General features: G+C 33.2%; 1 long non-coding RNA gene across 1 annotated transcript; it reads right to left on the minus strand.

Moving 5' to 3' along the window:
- Positions 1-15619: 15619 nt before the first annotated feature.
- On the minus strand, positions 15620-18097 carry LOC128284043 (uncharacterized). Its single transcript, XR_008274348.1, has 2 exons — positions 17989-18097; positions 15620-15923 (listed from the first exon to the last, which is right to left on the minus strand). It is a non-coding gene; the product is annotated as an uncharacterized LOC128284043 (long non-coding RNA).
- Between the last annotated feature and the right edge of the window lie 4412 nt (positions 18098-22509).

Below are 22509 nucleotides of genomic sequence, written 5' to 3' on the forward strand. Positions count from 1 at the left end.
CATTCTATAAGGAGCAATATAATTGGGCGTGGTACCTGGAATCAACTCAATACCAAACTCAACTTCTCTAACAGGAGGCAAACCTGGTAGTTCTTCTGGAAACACATCGGGAAACTCACATACCACAGGCACTGATTCAATTTTCAATTTTGATCTTTAGTGTTTAACACAAAAGAAAGATAAGCTTCATACCCTTTACTCAAACATTTACGAAAGCGGGGCGTAATAAAATTATGGAAATAAACTATCTGACTCTTCTGAATTAACCCGAAGAATTTCACCATTTTCACACTTCAACTCAATGAATTTCTTTCCACAATTCACTATCACATCATGTGTAGTCAACCAATCCATACCAAGAATCACATCAAACTCATCAAATGGCAATAGCATGAGATCGGCCGGAAAACAGTAGCCTCTAATCATTAAAGGACAATTTCTACATACTTTATCTACTAATACATGCTTGCCTAATGGATTCGATACTTTAATCACAAATTCTGTAGATTCTATAGGCATACTTGTACTAGACATCAATTTCTTGCAAACATATGAATGAGTTGAACTCGGATCAATCAAAGCAATGACATTTTCTCTTAAATGTAACACCCCTACGCCCGAAACCGTCACCGGTGTCAAGCTTGAGGTGTTACTAAACTTATCTTGCCTTTTAAACAACTCTAAACCACTTATTTTAATATTCAAATTTATCAAAACAGTCCTTTACTCAAACTTTGCAAAAATTACATTTTTCCCCTAAACTTTTGCATATTTACACTTTTGCCCCTAGGCTCGGGAATTAAACTCTATCCCTTATTCTTATGTTTTATAACATGCTGATCATTTTTCCCTTCTATGGCAGCATCAAATTCACACTCTAACATGCACTTATGACTATTAGGTATTTTTACCGATTAAGCCCTTTTACTTGTTTTTACCTAAAACCGAGTAGCACAAGTTGTCTAACATAATCTAAGACCTCATATTCTATCATAAAACATCAAAATAAACACTTTTCACCTATGGGTATTTTTCCAAATATGAACCCTAACTTAAATTTTTGCTAGCATAAGCTTTATCGAACTACCGGAACTCCGAAAATGTAAAGAACATTAAAAACGGGGCTTGGAATCACTTACTATGGAGCTTGAAAATTGAAGAAACCCTAGCTATGGAGAGAGCAAAAATTCGGCAGCAACTAAAGAAGATGATAACAAATTTTGTGTTATTTTTCCCTTTTTAATTCATTTAATATCCAAATGACCAAATTGCGCCTCCTTACTAAACTTTAAAAATTTTCCTTCCATGTCCTAATTTTATCCATGAACTTAAAATTGGTCAAATTGTTATTTAAACCCTCCTAATTAATATTCCAAAGCAATTTCATACTAAAAACTTCTAGAATGCAAGTTTTGCAAATTATTCAATTTAGTCCCTAACCTCAACTTAAGCACTTTATGCATAGAATTTCATCACAAAATTTTCACACAATCATGCAATCATATCATGAACCTCAAAATAATAATAAAATAAATTTTTCTACCTCGGATTTGTGGTTTCGCAACAACTGTTCCGTTTAGGCCCTATTTCGGGATGTTACAGGTACGAAGATGGTGTCTAGCGAATGGATTGGGTAGGATTCTGTGTTTGCATACTGTACTGAAATGGGCTAAGGCTTAGACTAGCACTGATACTGAAATGGGCTCAGGCCAGACTGGCACTGCTATTGAAAGAGGGGCTAAGGCCCCTAACTGAAACTGAGGGCTTAGGGCCGAATTGTGTTTACTTTGATTATATGCTTTTATAGGATTTCACACACTAAGTTTTCGTAAACTCACCCATCTGTTAACTATGCAGGAAATCCCCAGGCTTAGACGGATCGAGGCACCGGAGGACTCAGACGTGGCCACTCGACGAAGTTTCTTTTAATATTATAACTAAGATTTTATTTTGGGTTTCATTATGTAATAAGGCCTCTATAATTTTTAAATTTTTGGGTTTTATTTATTTGTGATGTACAACTGCTAGCAGTAGGAAAAACATGAGTTTTCAGAAAGACAAACATTTTTGAAACCGCCACAAATACGTAACTCATTTTCAAAGCTTCCATGAATAACAAACTGTTTACAAAGTTAATAATGTTTTAATAAAAGAAACCTTTTAAAGTACCAATCCCACGTTATCAATGAGCAATAAGGCTTTAAATCGGCTTTTCAAACTATACGAATAGGCTAGTTAAAGAAGGGGTTTTTAGACGACGAGTTTTTCGAAATACACTACAATGTAACATGACCGGGTTCGGTCATGACGTCTGGGCCGGGTTTGGGGTGTTACAAAAATAGGTTATGCAGATACCTGTACTATCTCGTATCAATCTCATACACATTCTCATCTTTCATTTACCGGTTGAACCATTCGGAATAGAATTCGGATACTCAAAGGTCTCACACGATAAGTACCTATACCATAGCCCGTAGCCAAATCAAGATAACTTATCTGCGAAGTACTGATATCATGGCCAGAAGCCAAATTAGCCGATATGCATGGCCCAAAGCCAAATCAGTATATTTTGCACCCGAAGTGCTATATCATGGCCCGAAGCCAACTTAGTGTATTCCCTAATGACATGTCACTAGCATCCTAAACATTCCTAAGGTTCAACCAGGATTCCGAATGCCGAATTATTATAGAGTCAATATTGAACTTATCCAAATTGTATTCACAATGCATAATATATCAAAGCATTTAAAATATAATTATAATGAAATTTATCACATACGAACTTACCTCGAATGTGGAAACGACGAAATAAATTGATTAGTCGATAACTTTATTTTTTCCCCCGATCTAGATCCGAATTTCACTTTTCTTGATCTAAATTTATTCAAAATTAACTTATTTAATCATCTATTTATTCAATTCAATCCAATATACATTAGGGCTATTTTACACATTTTTCCCCTAAACTTTCACATTTTTACAAATTAGTCCTTATTACACAAAATCACAAATTCATGAAATTTCTTTAATACCCATGCTAGAAAAATTACTATAATGCCCCTAGTAGCCCATATTTTCCATTTATTTCACATTTTAACCACAAAGTTTCAACATTTCTCAATTTAATCCCTATTTTGCATTTTTACAAAATCTCTTAACAAAACTTATATATCTATCAACAAGCATTCAAAATCTATCATCAAATATCAAAATACACATCAATGGAAACTTTCTAAGTCTTTGAAAATTTTACAAAATAGTCCCTAAGCTAGCTAGTACTAGTTGCAACGATCACAAAAACATAGAAATCATAAAAACGGGACAAAAAAAGGACTTACATGCTCAATATACCATGGCTGAAAGTTCCAAGCTTTGAAATGGTGTTTTAAATCCCTAATTTCAGAATTAACAAGAAGATGAAGCAAATTTTGGCTTTGTTTTTTAATTAAATTAACATTTAATAACCAAATACCAAAATTAACATTAAAATTAATTCAAATTTTCATTTATTCCATACCATCATCATTCACTATTAATAAAATGGTCTAATTACTACAAAAGGACCTTAAATTTAAGGTTCTAGAGCTATTAGACACCTTTAACTATTAGAACATCACTTTTACACTTTACGCGATTTAGTCCTCTTTCTCAAATTGACCATTTAAACGATAAAATTTCTTAAAGAAATTTTCACACAAACATCATACCATGTTAATAACATTAAAATAACAATAAAATAAATATTTTGACTTTGGAATTATGGTCCCAAAACCACTGTTCCAATTTGACAAAAAAGGGATTGTTACAGAAGTGATTCATGCAAAAACAAAGACAATGAGCAAATGATGTGTCGAATTTGGAGGGATCTGAAAATAAATAAAAAGGGGGGGTCTTGACTTTATTTTATTTATATTCTTAGGTTATTTAATATTTTAGGATTAGGTTTTACTAGGAATTTTTATTTTCGCCTAATAAAACAAGAGGTGGAATTCATAAATAAAAAATGAACGAGTTACAAAGTGCAAACTGTGGAAATAGATATATACATGTCGAAGATTGGATCTAGAGAGAGCTTGGTACTTAAGCAGTCAAATTGACTCACCTCCTCTTTTCTAGAATCCTACCTGGTGTATAGTATTTATTCACTTTTAAACAATGATGACATTGTTCATCTTAAGTAAGGGGGACCGAAAAATTGAAATTATTTCCACTCAGAATAAACTTTTCTTTAAGTTATGATTAGGTTATATTTTGTTCAAAAATTTGAAATTTGTATGAATAAAGTTCTAATATTTCAATAATTGTTATGTTAACTGAAATATGACATAAATGTATTTTTAATAAAACATGCAAATCGTACCATAAAATTTTTAGTTCCTTAGGAAAGCTAGGCATGCATGAAAGTTTAAATCTCTAGAATTGACTTAGTAGTTTCTTGAGGCAAAATCCTAGAAAGCATGGGAAGTTGAAAATGATTTAGGCAACTTTTGTTTGGACCGTTTGAGCCTTTCAAGCCAACCATGATGAATTTTTATCCCTTGAAACCCAACTTTAAGACTATATAGCCTAATTTGATTTGAACCCTTACAATATTTAGCCATCACTTTTCTTGTAATTATCTTTAAATTGTCCCAAACACTAGACTCAGTACTATTTAGAATGTTCCTTGAAAATAAGTTTGGGGGAGTTGAAAATAAGTATCAAATGCTCAAAAAATTGTAGTATATACAGTAAAGTGCTCGTGTTAAAAAAAAAAAGCATATGTACTTGAATGAAAATAGATGTACAAAAGAGCATGTGAAAGCAAAGTAATTTGGTGTATTGAAGATAATTATTCCAAAGGTTCAATTGAAGCTGGGTCTAGGGTTTTTAGCCTAAATTTACCCATCTTTTACCCAACCCTAACCAAGCCACGTTACAACCTTTTTAAAGACCTATTGACTCTAGTTTCTATGCTACCTACATTAGTGGAGAGAAATTCCGATGTTCAACATATGAAGGCATAAGTTAAACTTCGTGATTGCAACTTTCTTGAATAAGGGAATAAAATCAAATTGGAAGGAATTTAGCATGTCTTTATTGAGAAAGCACTTAGTCTATTTTTGCTATCATAATAATAATTGAGATTAATTTGAATGATATGTATACATAAGTAGCATAAGTATCATATTTCTTGTTTTTGAACATAAGTATACTTAAATCATGATTTTTGGGAAGAATGTTGTTATGAAGAAAGTTTTCAAAGGTGTTTTCGAGAAATTCTTTCCAAATTTGTGCATTACTCTGGACAATCAATAAATTAAGTTTTGGGGGTGTGGAAACACAAAAATATACACACTTTTTCATGCCCCTTTTTAACTCAAATTCATGCAGTTTCGATAAAATTATTGTAGAAAAATATTTAATTATTATAGAAAAATTAAATTGTACTTAAATTATTAACATGTTGAATTTTACTTAATTTTATAATAAATTTTGATTAATTTTGATCATTTTCGACAGATTCGCACAAAGGGTGAAAAATGGCTTGGTAGACACTGCTAGAAGCACAAAATCAAGAAGCAATATTAAAGCATCAAGGCGAATTAGTTTTCCAGTCTAAGACAGTCCAAATTATGTGTATTAATTCATAATATAATAAATTTTAATTTTAATCCAATTTAATTTAATTTGGGTTAAATAAATTATTATTAATTAATTATGAAAAGTGGCCCAGTTGAGCTGAATCGAGAAAACCAATCCAATCGAGCACTGGGCAGCCCAGAACCGTCCCACATGCTGACCCAATCAGCTTTCTTGGCTGATTATTTAGTTTGAAAAATGGCCCTTGAAGACTCCTTCAAATTGCATTCAAACCCCTCCACTATTTGTGTCTTTCTAAATTTTCCCCTAACTTAAATAGCAAGTTTGAATTCTTCAAACTTGCCACATGTGTGGCCAGCCATGGGGGGACTATATAGCTGCTGATTTTTGCTAATTTTAGCGGTCATCTCAACCTATAAATACCCCCATTTTTTTCTCAATTCAAACACATCTCAACCCTTCCCATCTCTTCACTTCTCTCTCATTTTTCTCTCTTCATTCCCTTCCATTTTTCTTCATTTCCTTCCCCTATTCCCTTGCCGATTTCACCTCTTGAAAAAGAGTCAATCAAAAACCATATGGAGTAGTATTCAAGTGTTCATGGAGGCCTCAGTTTAACAAGAACAAGCAGAGGAGGAGTGGAGCAAACTAGTCAAGCCTCAGAGGATCATCGGATTTGATTCTTGTTCCCTATCACTTTAATTTTTTTGTTGTTATGATAAACATGTCTATGAATTTTTGTAATGTTGATATGTTTAATTTAGCTAATATGGCTTAAATTTAATTTGTTTTAGGTTGATTGCATTTCGTCTACTTAATTTATTAAAATTGTGTTTGTGTTGTTATAGGCCTCGGTAAGATGTTTGATTATGTAAAACCATGACTACGTTATTCTTGCATTACAATTGTAAGATAACTAATGAATTAATTTTTTAAACGGATTGAAATTGTAATTAATTGAAACGATACTTAATCAGTGCATGTTTAATCATCTAAGGTAGCTGAGGGTTAAATTAGCAACGGTATCTAGTGATACATTAGCCTTGCATAACTTGCAAGATTATTGTGATTAAACGATTTCAAGGTAGAAATACATTGTTACCTCATGTAATCTTTTATTTGCTTATGAGATTGAATTAATTGTTTGAATTGGCATAGAGATATGTATAAGAGATCATTTTAGTTTCATACGTATGTATGTGCATGAACAGATTTGCTTATTAAATTTTGTTTATTCGGTTGAATTGATATAGAGATATAGTCAAGAGATAAATGGATTTTGGTAAGTAAGTATGTTCATAAGTTATTAAATTACCAAGTTGTCGTGAATTTATTCATAACAACGTAAACATGAATTTAGTAATTCTAAGTTAAGGAATGTAATTAATCTAACACAACTATTTCATCTTGATTAAAATCATCTTTTAAATTGTGTATTGGAACTTTTATTATATTTTTATTTATTTTACTTAGTTAAAATCCTAGTTTTTAATCACCTCCTCAAATCAAAATATTTTTCTTCACCAAAGTGTTTTTAAATTTGCATTCATAAATAATTCTTTTCACAGTCCCTGTGGGTACAATACTCAACATTTAATTGTCACTTTATTACTTGTTGCTATTGTGTACATCTGCACATTTCCATTGTTCCAGTGTTACGACATCCTAGATAAAATGCACTTTGCAACATTGAAGGTCCAAGTTCATCTGAATATTTTTAGACATTATGTCATCCATTATCGACACTTCTTCATTTTCTTCTTATTTATATTTCTTGTCGTAGTATTTTTTTAGGTATTTTTATGGTCCACTTGAAGCACACAAAACCAGATATTATAATAACAACAAGGATTCAATCAATTAGGGAAGCTTTCTTGTTTTTCACTTTACTTATTTTATACTAAGGGCAATGTATGTTCTAAAGTGTGGGGGGGGGATATATATGATTAGTTTGTGTATGATCTCATTTGTGTGCTTACTTTGATTTAGTTGATTATTGATTGAAAAAAAATTATTGTTACCTGTGTTTGGATTATATTAATACAATGAATAGCGGTTGAAGATAATAAAGCATGTAATGGTTCTTGTCAAGCATGAAATTTTTTATTGATATAAGATAAATTGATTATTTTTAAGGGAAATTTATTAAGTTACATAGTTAAAATGCATAATAGATTAGAAGTACCCGGTAAGAATATTTGATAATGTCATATGATATATAAGCCTTATAAATAGTCGTAGAGACATGAATGCTTGAATTGATTATTATTCATTCAGTTTAATTCAAAGCATGAAAGAAATTGTGTATAGTGGGATGCTTAGGGATGACCTAAGGCATTGTTTGAATAGCCAGTTCTCAAATGACCATACCTTAGTGTTATGAATCCTTAGTTTCCTTATTTGTGCCTGATAACTACTTTTTGATGAACCAATAAAATTGAAATGCAAAGACCACACATAAAACTTGAACTCTTCCCTATCATTGGTCCTTTAATACATTATGAAATAGACATCAAGCCATAGATATTGAGGGTTTAGGTAGATACATCATGGTGATGTAAAAAACAGAGAGAAAAAGGAAGAAACAATGTGATACAGTGATTATAGGTCAAGCAAAACTGTGCGACAAAAAAAATCTAGAAAAATTCAAAAGTAAAAACGAGAAAAAAAAGTATAGAACAAAATAAAAAAAAACATTGTAACTGACAAAAGAGTAAAAATTAAAAGTCACAAAATAAAAAGTCACAAAAGTGAGAGAAAACTCAATCATCGGTGTACCAAAACTCGTTAAGCCGATCATAATTGCTAGTATCATATTGTACATTCCTATATGGAGAGATAAGGTAGATGAGAAAGGGAGATAAAAGGTGGTGAGCTTGGATGAGACATTAAGGGTGAAGAGAGGGAACAATGTCATGTGCTTTACTATTTCTAGTGTTTGAACTATTTTGAGTCATATCTTTCTTTGTACTAATACCATCCTAAGCCTTAGAACATTACAAGCTTAGAAGACCAATGTGACTTAATAAAACGCCCCTAATTTTGGGCCTAGAAGTATTAGGTTTTGAACAAGGGTATAGTTTGGAGGTTGCACATAAATATTTTATTATGTAAGGATGTGGCGCAATTGAGTGTTTGGCTTAGTGGTTATGTGCTCTGGAAGTGTCTAGGAAGTCATGGGTTCAAGCCCTGGCTTCCACAAAATTTTGGTTTTTGAGGATAAAATCTCTATCTTTGGTCTGTAGGATTATAAGTAAAATTTGTTAAAAACATGACAGAATGGGCCTGCAGGTCTAGTGGATAGTGGCGTGTGGGGTGTGCTAGTGGTCTGAGGTTCGAATCCCTACTTGTGTAAATGGAGATTATTTTTTACTGATGGCCATGGGAGGTAGCAAAGTTTGACCGAAACACTGTAGAGTGGAGTGGAGTTTGAATTGGTCATAGAGGGATTGTAGGAGAGAATTGAGGAGAGATATGAGGAGAGATATTAGGAGGAAATCAAGGGAAGTGGGGTGAGAGGGAATAGAGTGCTGAATTTGATCAAGGAATACTCAGAAATTTCGGTTTGAAGAAATGAGTTTGGTTATTCTATTTCAAATTGGTAAGCATTTTTGGATATTTCCTGTTGTTCTCTAGAAGCCAGTTGGTACCTAAGACCGAATCTTCCTTCACACCCTCACCCTATATTAGTTTCTCCTTGACCAAAACTTGCTATTTCTTCCACTTCACTGTGCCAAATCTCCATGCTCTCTATAGATTTTGGTGGTACTTGCAATTTTCCAGTTACTCTTTCTCTCTTTTTTCTTTCTATCATACTAATACTTTTCCTTTAACATCTCCTCTTGCTGCCATTAATCACTAGGGTGTGTTGTGTTGAGCTTTTGTCTTTTAAAGGAGAGTAATAGACTGATTGTTCCTTTCCCCTACGCATGGGTTGCATTTCGGTAAGTGATCTTTCGTCGTTTTAATCTGATAATGGAAATATATATTAATCGGTGTCAGTTGGATTGCAGGTTATCTTTAAGGAACAAGTGATTAGTCTCTTACAACAGGTTAGGTGTGCAAACCCTAATTGATTGTGATAAACAAGTGAGAAGATACCGTTTTGTTAAGTGATATAAAAAGGGATTGCTAATCTTATTAGTAATAAGATTAATGGTGCTTTGTGTTTGAATATAGGTTGGTGTTCATTGGCTTCTGCGCTTTTTCTCAATCAGGTGTGTAATCACTGTCTTAACTGTAAATCAGCAAAAGCTAGAAAATAGGATCGTTGATGCCACATGGGCGTGCGATCACTCGTCTGGTAACCCCAAACGCATAAACGTGGGTACTGGATTACGAGAGCACCATGGGTGATCTCATGGGCTTAGACCATTCTGGGCCATCTTGGGCCGGAAGGTAGAATGACCGAAATACCCCATAGGGTAAAATGACTAAAATACCCCCATAGGGTAAAATGACCAAAATACCCCTATAGGGTAAAATGATCGAAATACCCCTATAAGGTAAAATGAACGAAATACCCCTATACAGAAAAATGACTGTAATACCCCTGTAGAGTAAAATGACTATAATACCCCTGTAAAGTAAAATGACTGATTTGCCCTACGATGTGTAAGACTGTATTTGAGCATGCCACGTTATATGAATGTTGCATCCATGTAAGATATTATGATACGATGCATGACATGTTGCATGGGGTTGGGATTGTTATTTTGGAGGAAGTGTACTGTACCGTTATGGTCACAAGGGTCGCCCAAGACAACTGTGGACCTACTGATGGCTTTGAGCCGTTCATATTACGACTTGGTGTGTAGGGTTGGGTGGGTCGATTTTATCCCCACATAGTGTGTAGGGCTGGTACGGAGATGGTGTGTAGTAGATGGATTGGGTAGGATTTTCTGATTGCATACTACACTAATTCTGTAATGGGCTTAGGCCCTACTGATACTGTTACTGGAATGGGCTCAAGCCCACACTGTTTCTGATTCTGAAATGGGCCTAAGGCCCTAACTAAAATTGAAAGGGCTTAGGCCCAAATTGTGTTTACTCTAATTGTTTGCTTATATAGGATTACACACTGAGTTTTCGTAAACTCACCCATCTATTTCATCTGTACAGGTAATCCCCAGTCTTAGGCGGATCGGTGCTGCGAGGGACTCAAAGGTGGCCACACAACCACACACGCTTCAAATCTTGATTTTTAATTTATAAGTAGTTTTAATTAGGTATTTTTATGTAATAAGGCCTCTAAGGTTTTAACTTTCAATTTGGGATTTTTACTTGCTTTGATATAAACTGCTAGTTGTAGGAAGAAGACATGTTTTCAAAATATAACTATTTTTCAAAAACACCATGTCTTCTTAATGTAATTTTAAAGCTTCCGTAACAAACATAGTTTTAAAGTGTAAGAACAATCTAATATGATTTACAAATTTTTGTTAATGATATAATAAGGTTTTAATATATAACGGGCTTTCTAATGAAATCATGGTTTTCGAAAACACTTCAATGTGACACGGCCAGATTTGGCCATGACATCTGGGCTGGGTTTGGGATGTTACACTTAAGCATTCTCTGCTCATAATATTCCAGGATTGCTAACAATTATACTCAATGATTTTTTTTTTATTCACATGATTGTGTCAACTACATATTTGTTTGATTTATTTTAATGGTGATCTTATTAAATATTTGGCTATGGAAATTACTTCTAATTTGTTAGTAATGTAAATTTGTAAACTAATCCTTATTTACTTTAAAAATTTTCAAGGAATTGAACTATCAAGATTAAGTTACATGTTCAATAAGAATTTTTATACCTTTAATTTTTGACAATCATGTTCTTAGTAGTAATAAAATCCAAGGGACGTCTTCTTGTTGCATGCTATGTGTCTACACTTGGTTTGCTTGAAGACAAGCAAAAAGTTATGTAGGGGAGTTTAGGTGTGAAGTTCTTATTTACATCCATCTTCACTAACTCTAGCTTATTTAAAGAAAGAAATTAAGTCATTTTTCATGTTAAAGTTTTTTACTTTATTTTATTTTCTCTTTTCCCAACATGTGTTTTGGTTGCTTGAGGAAAATCAACAAGTTAAGTGTGGGGGAGTGATCTGCCATGAAATATACTATTATTTACATCCTTTTTACACATAACTTTAGCTTGTTTAATAGTTAAATCAAAGCATCTTAATATATATTTAGGTTTTTATGCTTAAAGTAGTAATTTATGTTTTTTAGTAGTTTTTATTACATTCTATCCTTACATAATTGTCCCAACTCCAATGCAGTATGACATGTTTTAACAATAACATAAATAATACAGTAGGCATGATTTGATTATGAGATCAATTTTATCAAAAATAGTGGCATGAAGTATCATGCATTCAATATAACAGTATCAGTGAGCATGATTAATGATGCTTTCAATAATATTGATAACAGTAACCACGTTTTTAAAATGTGATTAAAATATCAGTAACAGTGTACATGGTTCACCTTAATATATATTTAGGTTTTTATGCTTAAAGTAGTAATTTATGTTTTTTAGTAGTTTTTATTACATTCTATCCTTACATAATTGTCCCAACTCCAATGCAGTATGACATGTTTTAACAATAACATAAATAATATAGTAGGCATGATTTGATTATGAGATCAATTTTATCAAAAATAGTGGCATGAAGTATCATGCATTCAATATAATAGTATCAGTGAGCATGATTAATGATGCTTTCACTAATATCGATAACAGTAACCAAGTTTTTAAAATGTGATTAAAATATCAGTAATAGTGTACATAGTTTATCATGTAATCATAACAACAGAGATAATAGGCTTGCTTACATCACAAAATGTGCAAATTAGTATGACATATATAATATCATATCACATTGGTGACCAATATAATCTTTTAAGATTAGGGTACTTACATTCTGCCATCCTTGAAATAAGGCATATATTTCATTTAAATATCCTTCCAAAGGCATTCTTGCCATCGATTAGTCATAGTTTAAAAAAATATAGTTTTATATGAATTTCATCAGTTACACAAAGTTACTTAGTTGTAACACACACCTTGTTATGCACGTCTAAATTGTGCTTGATTTAAACCCAAGTACTCATTCACCACGGATCCAATCAGATCTAGTCTAGATTTGATCACTGAATGACAAAACACACATCAATACAGGTGTTAGTTTTGGCTAAATCGGTGTATATAGATCCTTATGAAATTGAAAAAAACCTACTTACACTATTTTCATTTATAGCCTTGCTACGATAGAATTTCCAACAACTCAGATCTGGTTAACGCGTCTAAATCTGCAGCTTGATCAATAAATACACATAGTAAAATCATAAGTTAAAAATGGTTAAACTAGATCCAAAATGAGATATATAATTCCGATTGAAAACTTAGAAAGATAGATATTGAATTATGAACTATCTTCTTACACTTTTCTTGTCACAAGGTTTGATGGAAAAGAAATGAGAAAGAGAATAAGGTCTCAATCAATGAAATAAAATGAAAAGAAAGAAGAGTAAACTAGATTTGGTTACAACTACAATAAAGAAAAGAAGAGAAGAAAGGGAGGAAAATGGGTGGTGACGGTGGAGCGGCGACAACAGTGGAGGTCAAGCAGTATAAGAGGGGAAAATAGGGAAGGGCGATGGTGCAAAGGTGGTTATTTGGTGGTGCAATGGTGGCAATTGGTGGTTAGGGTGGTGGTAGAAATAAGGTATGGTGGCACAAGATGGTGGAGAAGAGAAAATGGGAGAGAGGAGAGAAGAGATGAAAATGCAAAATAATAGTGTCTAAGGTGATAGGGCAGTACAACCAAGTCAAAAATGGAGGAAAAAGGAATGTGAGGTAAATAAGGGGAAAAAAGGAAAGAAATGGGAGCAAATATGGGAAGGAGGAGGAAGAAAAGGAAAGAAAGATTCTTAGCTCATGACAGCTAAGAATGGGCGAAAAGGATGAGGTTGACCAAGGAATTGCTGAATTTATTTTAAAAAAGTACCCAATGGGGATTCAAACTTGGGTCACAAGGGAAGTTACAATTGTTCTTAACCACTAAGCTAGCATTTGACCTTGTTCATATACTAACAATAACTAATTAAAAACAAGGCATGACAGAAGGAACTTCATCACTACCTTTGTGTCATTTATTAGAAAAGCAACTGCTTCTATCCACTTCAACACATAATCCACAGCTACAAGAATGTACTAGTTCTCAAAAGAGTTTGGAAAGGGTCCCACGAAGTTGATCCTCTAAACATCCAAGACCTCCACTTCCAAAATCCCTATTTAGGGCATCACATCCCTTTTAGAAATGTTTACCATCTACTAGTGTTGATCATATCTTCTTGCGAATTCGTAGGCATCTCAAATCATGGTTGGCCAATAATAACCATTACTCGATATCATAATATCACTGTAGTTGGCCTTGATTTTCTTCTTTTTAGCACTGTCAGGGGTATCACAACTTCCATGCCTCGATATTACAATACCCCTTTCTAAGTGATATTTTCTTCACGTTCAATCCATTATCGGCTTCTTACACCACTCAGTCTCATTATTAGGTTCCCCATGACATGATTGACCAATTTGATTCTAAAAAATGGCATCCAACTAGCAAAAACAATTTATTAACAAAAAAACTAAAAATCAACAAAAGTAAAGAAAATACACCTAATTTGCTTGAAAATGAGCTCTTCGAGTGTAATGGAGATCCTAATTTAACATATCAAATCACGAAAGGTCAATTATATATGATTTGAGCCCTAATCACATATGTCTTATAACAATCCATTTTCAGTGAAATCTAAATAGTGGTTTCGGGACCACAAATCTGAGTCAGAAAGAAAATTTAATTTAATAATATCGCATGGTCTGCATTATGATAGGAAAGACGTATGAAAATTTCGATAGGAAAATTTTACCGATTACATGTTTAATTATGGAAAGGATCAAATTGCATAAAATGCAAAAATTGAGTTCTAGTAGCTATAAGTATCAAATAGCTATGGAATTCAAAATTTGAGGTCCTTATATGGTACTTATACCATTAAGAAAAGTTAGTAGATATTTATGATGATTCATCCATGGAAATTAAAGAAAAGAAAAGGACCAAATTGGAATTTGAAATAAATAAAGATGATAATAGCCTAATATCATCTTATTTCATCATCTTCTTCCCCAAATTCTATGGAAACCCTAGGAAAGAGAAAAACAAATCAAGCAAGCTTAATTGGGTAAGTAATCTTGTCCCGTTTTTAGTAATTTTTATATTTTTGAGATCGAAATAACTTAATCTAGCTATATTGGGGATCAATTTGTAAAGTTATCAAAGTATTAAAAATTTGTCATGGATGAATATGTTGAAATTTTGAAATTTATAGTAGAAAATGAAAGGTTGTTGATAGATAAACAACTTTTGTAAAGTGAATTTTGATGAAATTGTAATTTAGGGACTAAATTGTAAAAATGTAAAATTCATGGAAAATTTTTTATTTTTGTGAAATACATGAGCTGTAAATGTTATATGAAAATTTTAACTAGGCTTGGATTAAGGATTATATTGTATGAATTTCATTTTCCGAGCCTAGGGATGAAATTGGAATTAATAAAAAGTATAGGCGCAAAATGGTACTTTTGCCTAAAATGTGAAATTGATTGAATTGAACATGAATTTCATTAAATTGAGTTCAATTTACTCGTATAGATCCAGATAGACCTAGTTTGTAACAGCCCAAACCCGGCCCAGACGTTATGGCCGAATCTGACGTGCCACATTGAAGTTAAAAATCCATGTTTCATTTTAGTGTTTTATAAACCGACTTTTGTTGAGCTAACAAAGTGAATGGAAGCTAGGCACCAGGTAGGAATCCGTAACAGAGGAGGTGAGCCATGAAGGCTACTTAAGTACCAAGCTCTTCGGTTGGATCTAATCCTAGACATGCCCACAACCATTGCCACACTTTGGTGTGATGTTAGGTTTTGAGAAAAATGAGTTGGAATTCATTTAAGTAGATATTTTTGATAAACTGATTAATTGTATCATTGTGTTATCTTGAAAACAATTATCATTTTGGAAACGCGTCCTAAGTCTAACCCATTTTGGATTGTTATCAGTAAAATATAGGGTATAAAATAAAATAATCCCAGAAAAATAATTAAAATGGCCTTATTACAACCCAAAACCAAATAATAATATTAATTAAGATAATACTTATAAAGAAATAAATCAGCTACTTATTGCAATTAAAAGAAACATAACCAGTACTGTGGCCATCTCCGAGTCCCTCGCAGCTCTAAACCATATAAGCTTAGGGATTACCTGCACAGTTAGAAACCGGGTGAGTTTACAAAAACTTAGTGTGTAATCCCCAACAACAAACAAATAGTGAATAACACATTGTTAGAACAGTCTGGGCCAAAGCCCTATTCAGTAACAGTAAAGTCTGGGCCTTAGCCCTTAAATAGTAGCAACATGGGCCTAAGCCCTAATTCAGTCTCGACATATACTGGGCCGAAGCCTTTTCATAAATCATATCACTGGGCTGAAGCCTTTATTGTAAGTGGTATGGCCCATAGGCCCATTTCAATATCACATGTAATATCAATGAATGTATGCAAGCCTATTTGGGGAGACTACTCAACCCACCATCCGCTACTCTCCACCCGTACCAACCAACACACCATGTGGGGAATAACTCAACCCACCCAACCAAACTCTCCACTAGAAGCATAGCTGCTTTAGCATATAACTGGAGCCCTAGCCTCTTTTAATAACTGGGGCAAAGCCCTTTTTGATAAACTGGGGCAAAGCCATTTTCGGTAAACTGAGGCATAGCCCTTTTAGCACTTCCTCCATTTATAAAACCCAACCCATGCAACATGTCATGTATGCAGAATGTCATGCCCATACTTGAATCAAACAATCACAGTCAAGTCATTCATATCACCAACATATATTCACAATCAAATCCATCAACCACACAGTCCAAGTCAGTCAGTTGCCCACAAGGGCAAAACAGTCATTTTACATATTATAAGGGTAATTTCGTAATTTTACCAAATATCAGGGTTTTCTATGTTCATTAACAATTATCAATATTTCCGAGTGTTTAAACAATGATCTTTAACCCACTTTATCAAATTCGGGCTTTTGGGCCCAAAACCCCTAATGGGCCCTACGAATGCTGATTTAGCCCACTAAGCCTGCTTAATCCAAATTTTACAACAATACTAACCGTGTTAACATGCAACTTTTTCAGATTCCATTTTCTATCAGTTTTACCCAAATGGGCCCGAAAGCCCATTAGGCCCGATTCCAGCCCATTGAGGCCCAACTTACCATCGTGCACAAAATTACGCTCTTACCTGCTCCATCGATCCAAACACCGATCATATCGTATCTATCGCATCATTAAGCAAAGGCAAAATCACAAGTTCCCGAAATGTCGAAATTTTAGCATTTCGGCTTTTCGGCGAATATTAATCTAAGTTACTGCGAGGGTTATTACACACCTGTTATTGGTTGAAGTTGAAACGTTTCCAAAATCAATCACCTACGATAACTACCACCTATCACTCAAACTTAACTAATCCAATATCAATATATGTAAATCCTAAGCAGATCAGTCATACGGAACATAAGGGCATATTCGTCATTTTACCATACAGGGGTACTACGGTCACTTTACCCTATAGGGGCTTTACGGTCATTTTACCTATTAGGGGTATTTTAGTCATTTCATCCTACAAAGGTGTTTTGGGAAATCTACAAACCAAGGGTATTTCAGTAATTTTGTAAACCAACGGTATTTCTATAATTTTTAGAAAGTCAAGGGTATTTCTGTAATTTTATAAATCAGGGGTATTTTGGTAATTTTACAAATTGAGGGTATTTCGATAATTTCACAAACCAGTGGTATTTTGGTAATTTTACAAACTAGGGATATTTTAGTAATTCTACCCTATAGGGGTATTTCAGTAATTTCATAATCAAGGGTAAAATGGTAATTTTGTAAATTGAGGGTAAAACAGTAATTCTGTAAATTAAGGGTAAAACAATGATTCTATAAATCGAGGGTACTTTGGTAATTTTACAAGTCGAGGGTATTTCTGTAATTGGTAAACTAAAGTATTCTAAACAGGGATAACAATACGAATGGCCCTAAAGCCCATTCTCAGCCCAAATGGGCCCACACGCTTTTGTGGCCCTTTTAGCCAAAATCTAGCCACAAATATGAGATTCACCTAGCCTAGTCCAATATTTACTACACAATCAAATAACTTATCTAATTGGGCTCGTAGGCCCATTAGGCCCACATAGCCCCTTTCAGCCCATCGCGGCCCGAAGTAGTCATCCTACAGCTAGAGTAGTGAGAAATACACACCTAATTGGAGACTGGAGTTAATCTACGCTCCGAGCACTCTTAGCCGACGCCCAACCCAAACGAGCACGCCATAAAGCGAAAGGGATTAGCCAAGAAAGGTACCCTTACTCTCCTCATGGTTCTCTCTATTTAAAGCCAGCTTCGCATCCCCACTTATGTTAGCTTCCCGATGTGGGATCCCTCCAACATCAGAGTTTAAATTCAACACCAACTCTTGCCGCCCCCTGTTAGTAAAATAAATGCTCCTTGCTTGCCATGAGATTCGAACCCATGCCTCCCCTCAGATGCTCCACACGCTACTTGCCACTAAGCCACAAGGCTTTTTGTGTCATATTTTATCCCCAATTAATTATAAGGTCTAGAGGCCAAAGTCTAGGTTCCCTTAAAAAAACCAAAATAAATTGCAAGAGCCAAGGCTTGAATCCAGGCTCCCATACAACCTTAATAACGCCACAACCACTAGACTACAAGCTTCCTTGTGTCATTTATTTAACACAATAATTTAAAAGCCCTCATCCAAGCATCCAGGTTTTTTTTTTTTCACTTAATACCAAAATTTTTGCTAAAGCCCAAGTTTGAACCCAAGATTTCTCCTACACTTCTCAAAGCCATTAACCACTAAAGCAAACATTTAATTGTTTCATTTCATTGCACAATTAAATACCTAAATACAACCTCCTTACGCACCCACACTCAAGGCCCAATACTTCTAGGCCCAAATTCGGGGTGTTACATAGTTTGAAATTAGATCGAGGAAAACAAAAAGTGTCAGATTAGTAGATCCTCGAAACGAACAAGTATCGATATTTTAATGATTCAACAGACAAAACACCTGATATGAGAAAATATGAGAATTAAATGAATTATATCTTGAATATCCCTGAAATACTTGGAAATGGATGCATGATGAGCTCATATCTGTTTTCTTGATAATCATGTAAATTTCATGACTAACTTGTTTGGTGAGAGCATGTGTTTAGGCAATTGGCCACAATGTTTTGGATGCATGTTTGTATGCTTACTTTAAATAAATATGATTGGTAAGTTAATTTCCTGTTATACGAACTTACTAAGCATTTGAAATGTTACTCGGTTTTCTTTTCTCTGTTTTGTAATGCTCGGAAGCTCGTAAAGGTTGGAATCAGTCGGAGCACCATCACACTATCATTTAGTTTTTTTTTTTTGTATAAATAGAAAACTTATTTTGGTATAATGGCATGTATAGGCTAACTTGACCAATGTTGGCATATAAATGGTTTTTTGTAATCTAGTCATAGGAATGACTAATGATGGTATGTTTAGTGAATATATATATGAGGTTATAATATAGTTAATATATGTGTGCTTGGTACGGTTAGAATGAATTATGGAAAGCATATATGTCTTACAAAAGGTAAGTTTGAATACATATGATGATATATCTTATATAATGTTAATATTGGCTTGGTTTTAATGTTTTGAATTGGTTGGTATATGTTTGTAAGTATTGATGTAGGTTGAAGACAATTTTGGTGAGAAAAGTAACCATGAAATGGGTTTATTTTTGCCTACATGGGTAGACACACGGGCGTGTGTCTTAGCCGTGTGTGACACACGGCCATGCTCATGGCATGTGGTTTAACTATATGTCCCCTGCATCTTAAAAATTGAGAAACATAATGCTCAAAATTGGTCACACGGGCGTGTGTCTTGGCCTTGTAAATCCTGCACCTAATTTTTGAAAATTAAATTGTCCACACGGCCTAGCACATGGGCGTGTGGCTAGCCATGTGACCCAAGTCAATAGCTACCCTAATTTGAAAAAGGGCTGGGACACGACCGTGTGCCTCACATCGAATGCCCACATGGCCTAAGACTCGAGTATGTCACCTGGCCATGTGAGCCACACGGCTTGACCACATAGACATGTGTCCCCTACACCTAAGAAAAAAATTTTAAAATTTTGCAAAAACTTTTCTGAGTTTTCGATTTAGTCCTGATTTGATTCTAACGTGTATTTTAGGCCTCAAAGACCCATTTAAGGGATGATATGATTGATTTCAGATATGAATAGTAAATGATATGAAATTTTCTGTAATTAATCTGTAGACTCCGGTAATGCTCCGTGACCCTGTTCCAGCGACAGATAGGGGTTAGGGGTATTACATGTCCAATTGATCCCTCTGTAGCTCATTGAAATCATAAATGAATTGCAGGTTGAATCAAATGAATAGAAATAGATAGAAATGATAATGTTAGAAAAATGAAAAACATTCAAAAATGAATGTGAGCTTCTCACTAAGTATGAAAATGACCTTAGAATTAATTTATGTTTTTTCAAATTAATAATTAATTAATTGAAGTTTGAAAATGAAATGAAATTAATTGGTCATTGAATCCGTTGAATGTAGAAATTTTAAATATATTTTCTTATATATTCTTTTATAGTGATTTTCATGGAATTAGAATCGGTAGAGAAAATTATTTAATTGGAAAATCAATTAATTAATTAATATTAATTTATGATGTTTATTTTGGAAAATAGAAAAGCATTTATTGGGTTGGATTGAATTATAAAGTTCCGAGTTAAATATTCCAAGAAGCACTTATAATTGCACCCAATACAAGGGACGTTCGAATCCCCATCATAATACATATGAAGAGAAACACACCCTATTAACCCCTTTTTGTCCTAGTTCAACTAGGAAGTTGTTTTTCTATTAAATATACTTCTACTAATTCAAAAAGGGTTTCACTTCTCCGTATAAATAGATGACACCGTTAGGGCTAAATACACAATAAGTTTTAAACAACTTTGAGATGTTATTATTCTGCCTGAAAATAGTGAGAAGTTACTATTAAGTATGAATTATATTTTTTGGAATAACAATTCTATCAGTTTTTATTAAAGAGAGATTTTTGTTTTCCCACTAAAAGTAAAGTAAATAATTTATTTTTCTATGTTTGATTCAAATTCGTTCGAGCCCACACTCAAAGCAGTTCTTGGTACGAGCATAGTGGAGAAGGTCATTCAGTTGAAAGTTGGGAATGACAAGGATCCGTCTAGCCAAAAACACGGGTGTGATTTCGGGAAAAAGTTTATTGCTATAAATATCAATAATTGACTCGATTTTCAAAATTTTAATTTTCCTTTGTGCAAGAAAATCATTTTCGAAATAGATTTTTTCCAACAATTTATCCCTTAAGGTTTACAATAATTACACTGGTAACTCTAATTTTACTGGAGTGTTTCACTAGGCCAGTAAGGCTTCAAGTAAATGGGCTTCTCCATGGATTCCACTAATCGGGCTAGTTCAAGTGAATTAAATGATCTCCATTTGATTAGTTGACCTTCATGCGACGTTCCGTGTGCATTTGTCATGGGCTTTGATCTACTACTCGTGACACTTATATGTGGAACACCGAAACTATGCTTTTTTTTTTTGAATTTTACCAAAATGGTTAAATTTCAGTTTTAGCAATACAAATTGGTCCATATATTTTTATAACATTATTAATTAGTCCAAATAGTTAATATCATTAACTTTTTGGTTAAAATATTACGTGGTTATATATAATTTGAATACCTTAAGGGTCTTAGAGATTGACAAGTGTTTTCCTATTTCTTTTAAGTTTGTGCCGGTCTTACCCCCTATGTAGTAGTTTTATAAAATGATAAAATTTCAATTTTGGTCCCTCTATTATGCCTAAATTTGAGATTTAACTACTACTCTTTATTTTCTAATGTAATTTGGTCCTTGTAATTTTATAATGTTCTTAATAAGTCCAAATAGTTAATATCGTTTATTTTTCGATTAAAATATTCCTAGGTTATGTATAATTTGAATGCTTTAAGGGTCTTAGAGACGGATATGCAGTTTTCTATTTCATTTATAGTGTCATTAGTTAGTCTAAATATTTAATATTGTTAACTATTTCAATCAAAATGTTTACATTAAATATTCTTAAGAACAATATTCCAACAAAAATATTATTTTATCATGACGAGTTCGAATGAATGTTTTTAACAAAAATCCATATAAATATTTTTAATGTTATTTTTATTATTATATGATTACCAAGTGATTTTTAAAATTTTAAAATGACAACTCAATGAATTTAATAAAAGAATTTTAACCGTGAAAACAATTGGATCTACATCTTTAAATTCAAAAACTAGAGGGTCTAAATTTCTAAAGCTATGTGGGATTAGAAAATCATACTAATTATATTTAAAAATTTCAAATTTATACTCCATAATTTGACACAAACAAATAACTAACCAAATGCAAAATAAGAAAATCATACTAATTATATTTAAAAGTACGAAAAAACTCTTTTGGAAAATTTTTGTTTCAATCAATTATTTGTTAATGTGTTTATTGCATGGTCAGAAAATATATACTGAATATACTAATTAATTTTAATATCTTCATAATTTTATATGATTACGAAATCGTAATAATCCATCTTAATTGTATGTATCCAATTTCATATTCTAACTTTTTCATCTTCCTATAAGTAGCAGACATTCAAATAGTA

This window comes from Gossypium arboreum, chromosome 11, assembly GCF_025698485.1.
Source record: "Gossypium arboreum isolate Shixiya-1 chromosome 11, ASM2569848v2, whole genome shotgun sequence".
Classification (NCBI taxonomy): Eukaryota; Viridiplantae; Streptophyta; class Magnoliopsida; order Malvales; family Malvaceae; genus Gossypium; species Gossypium arboreum.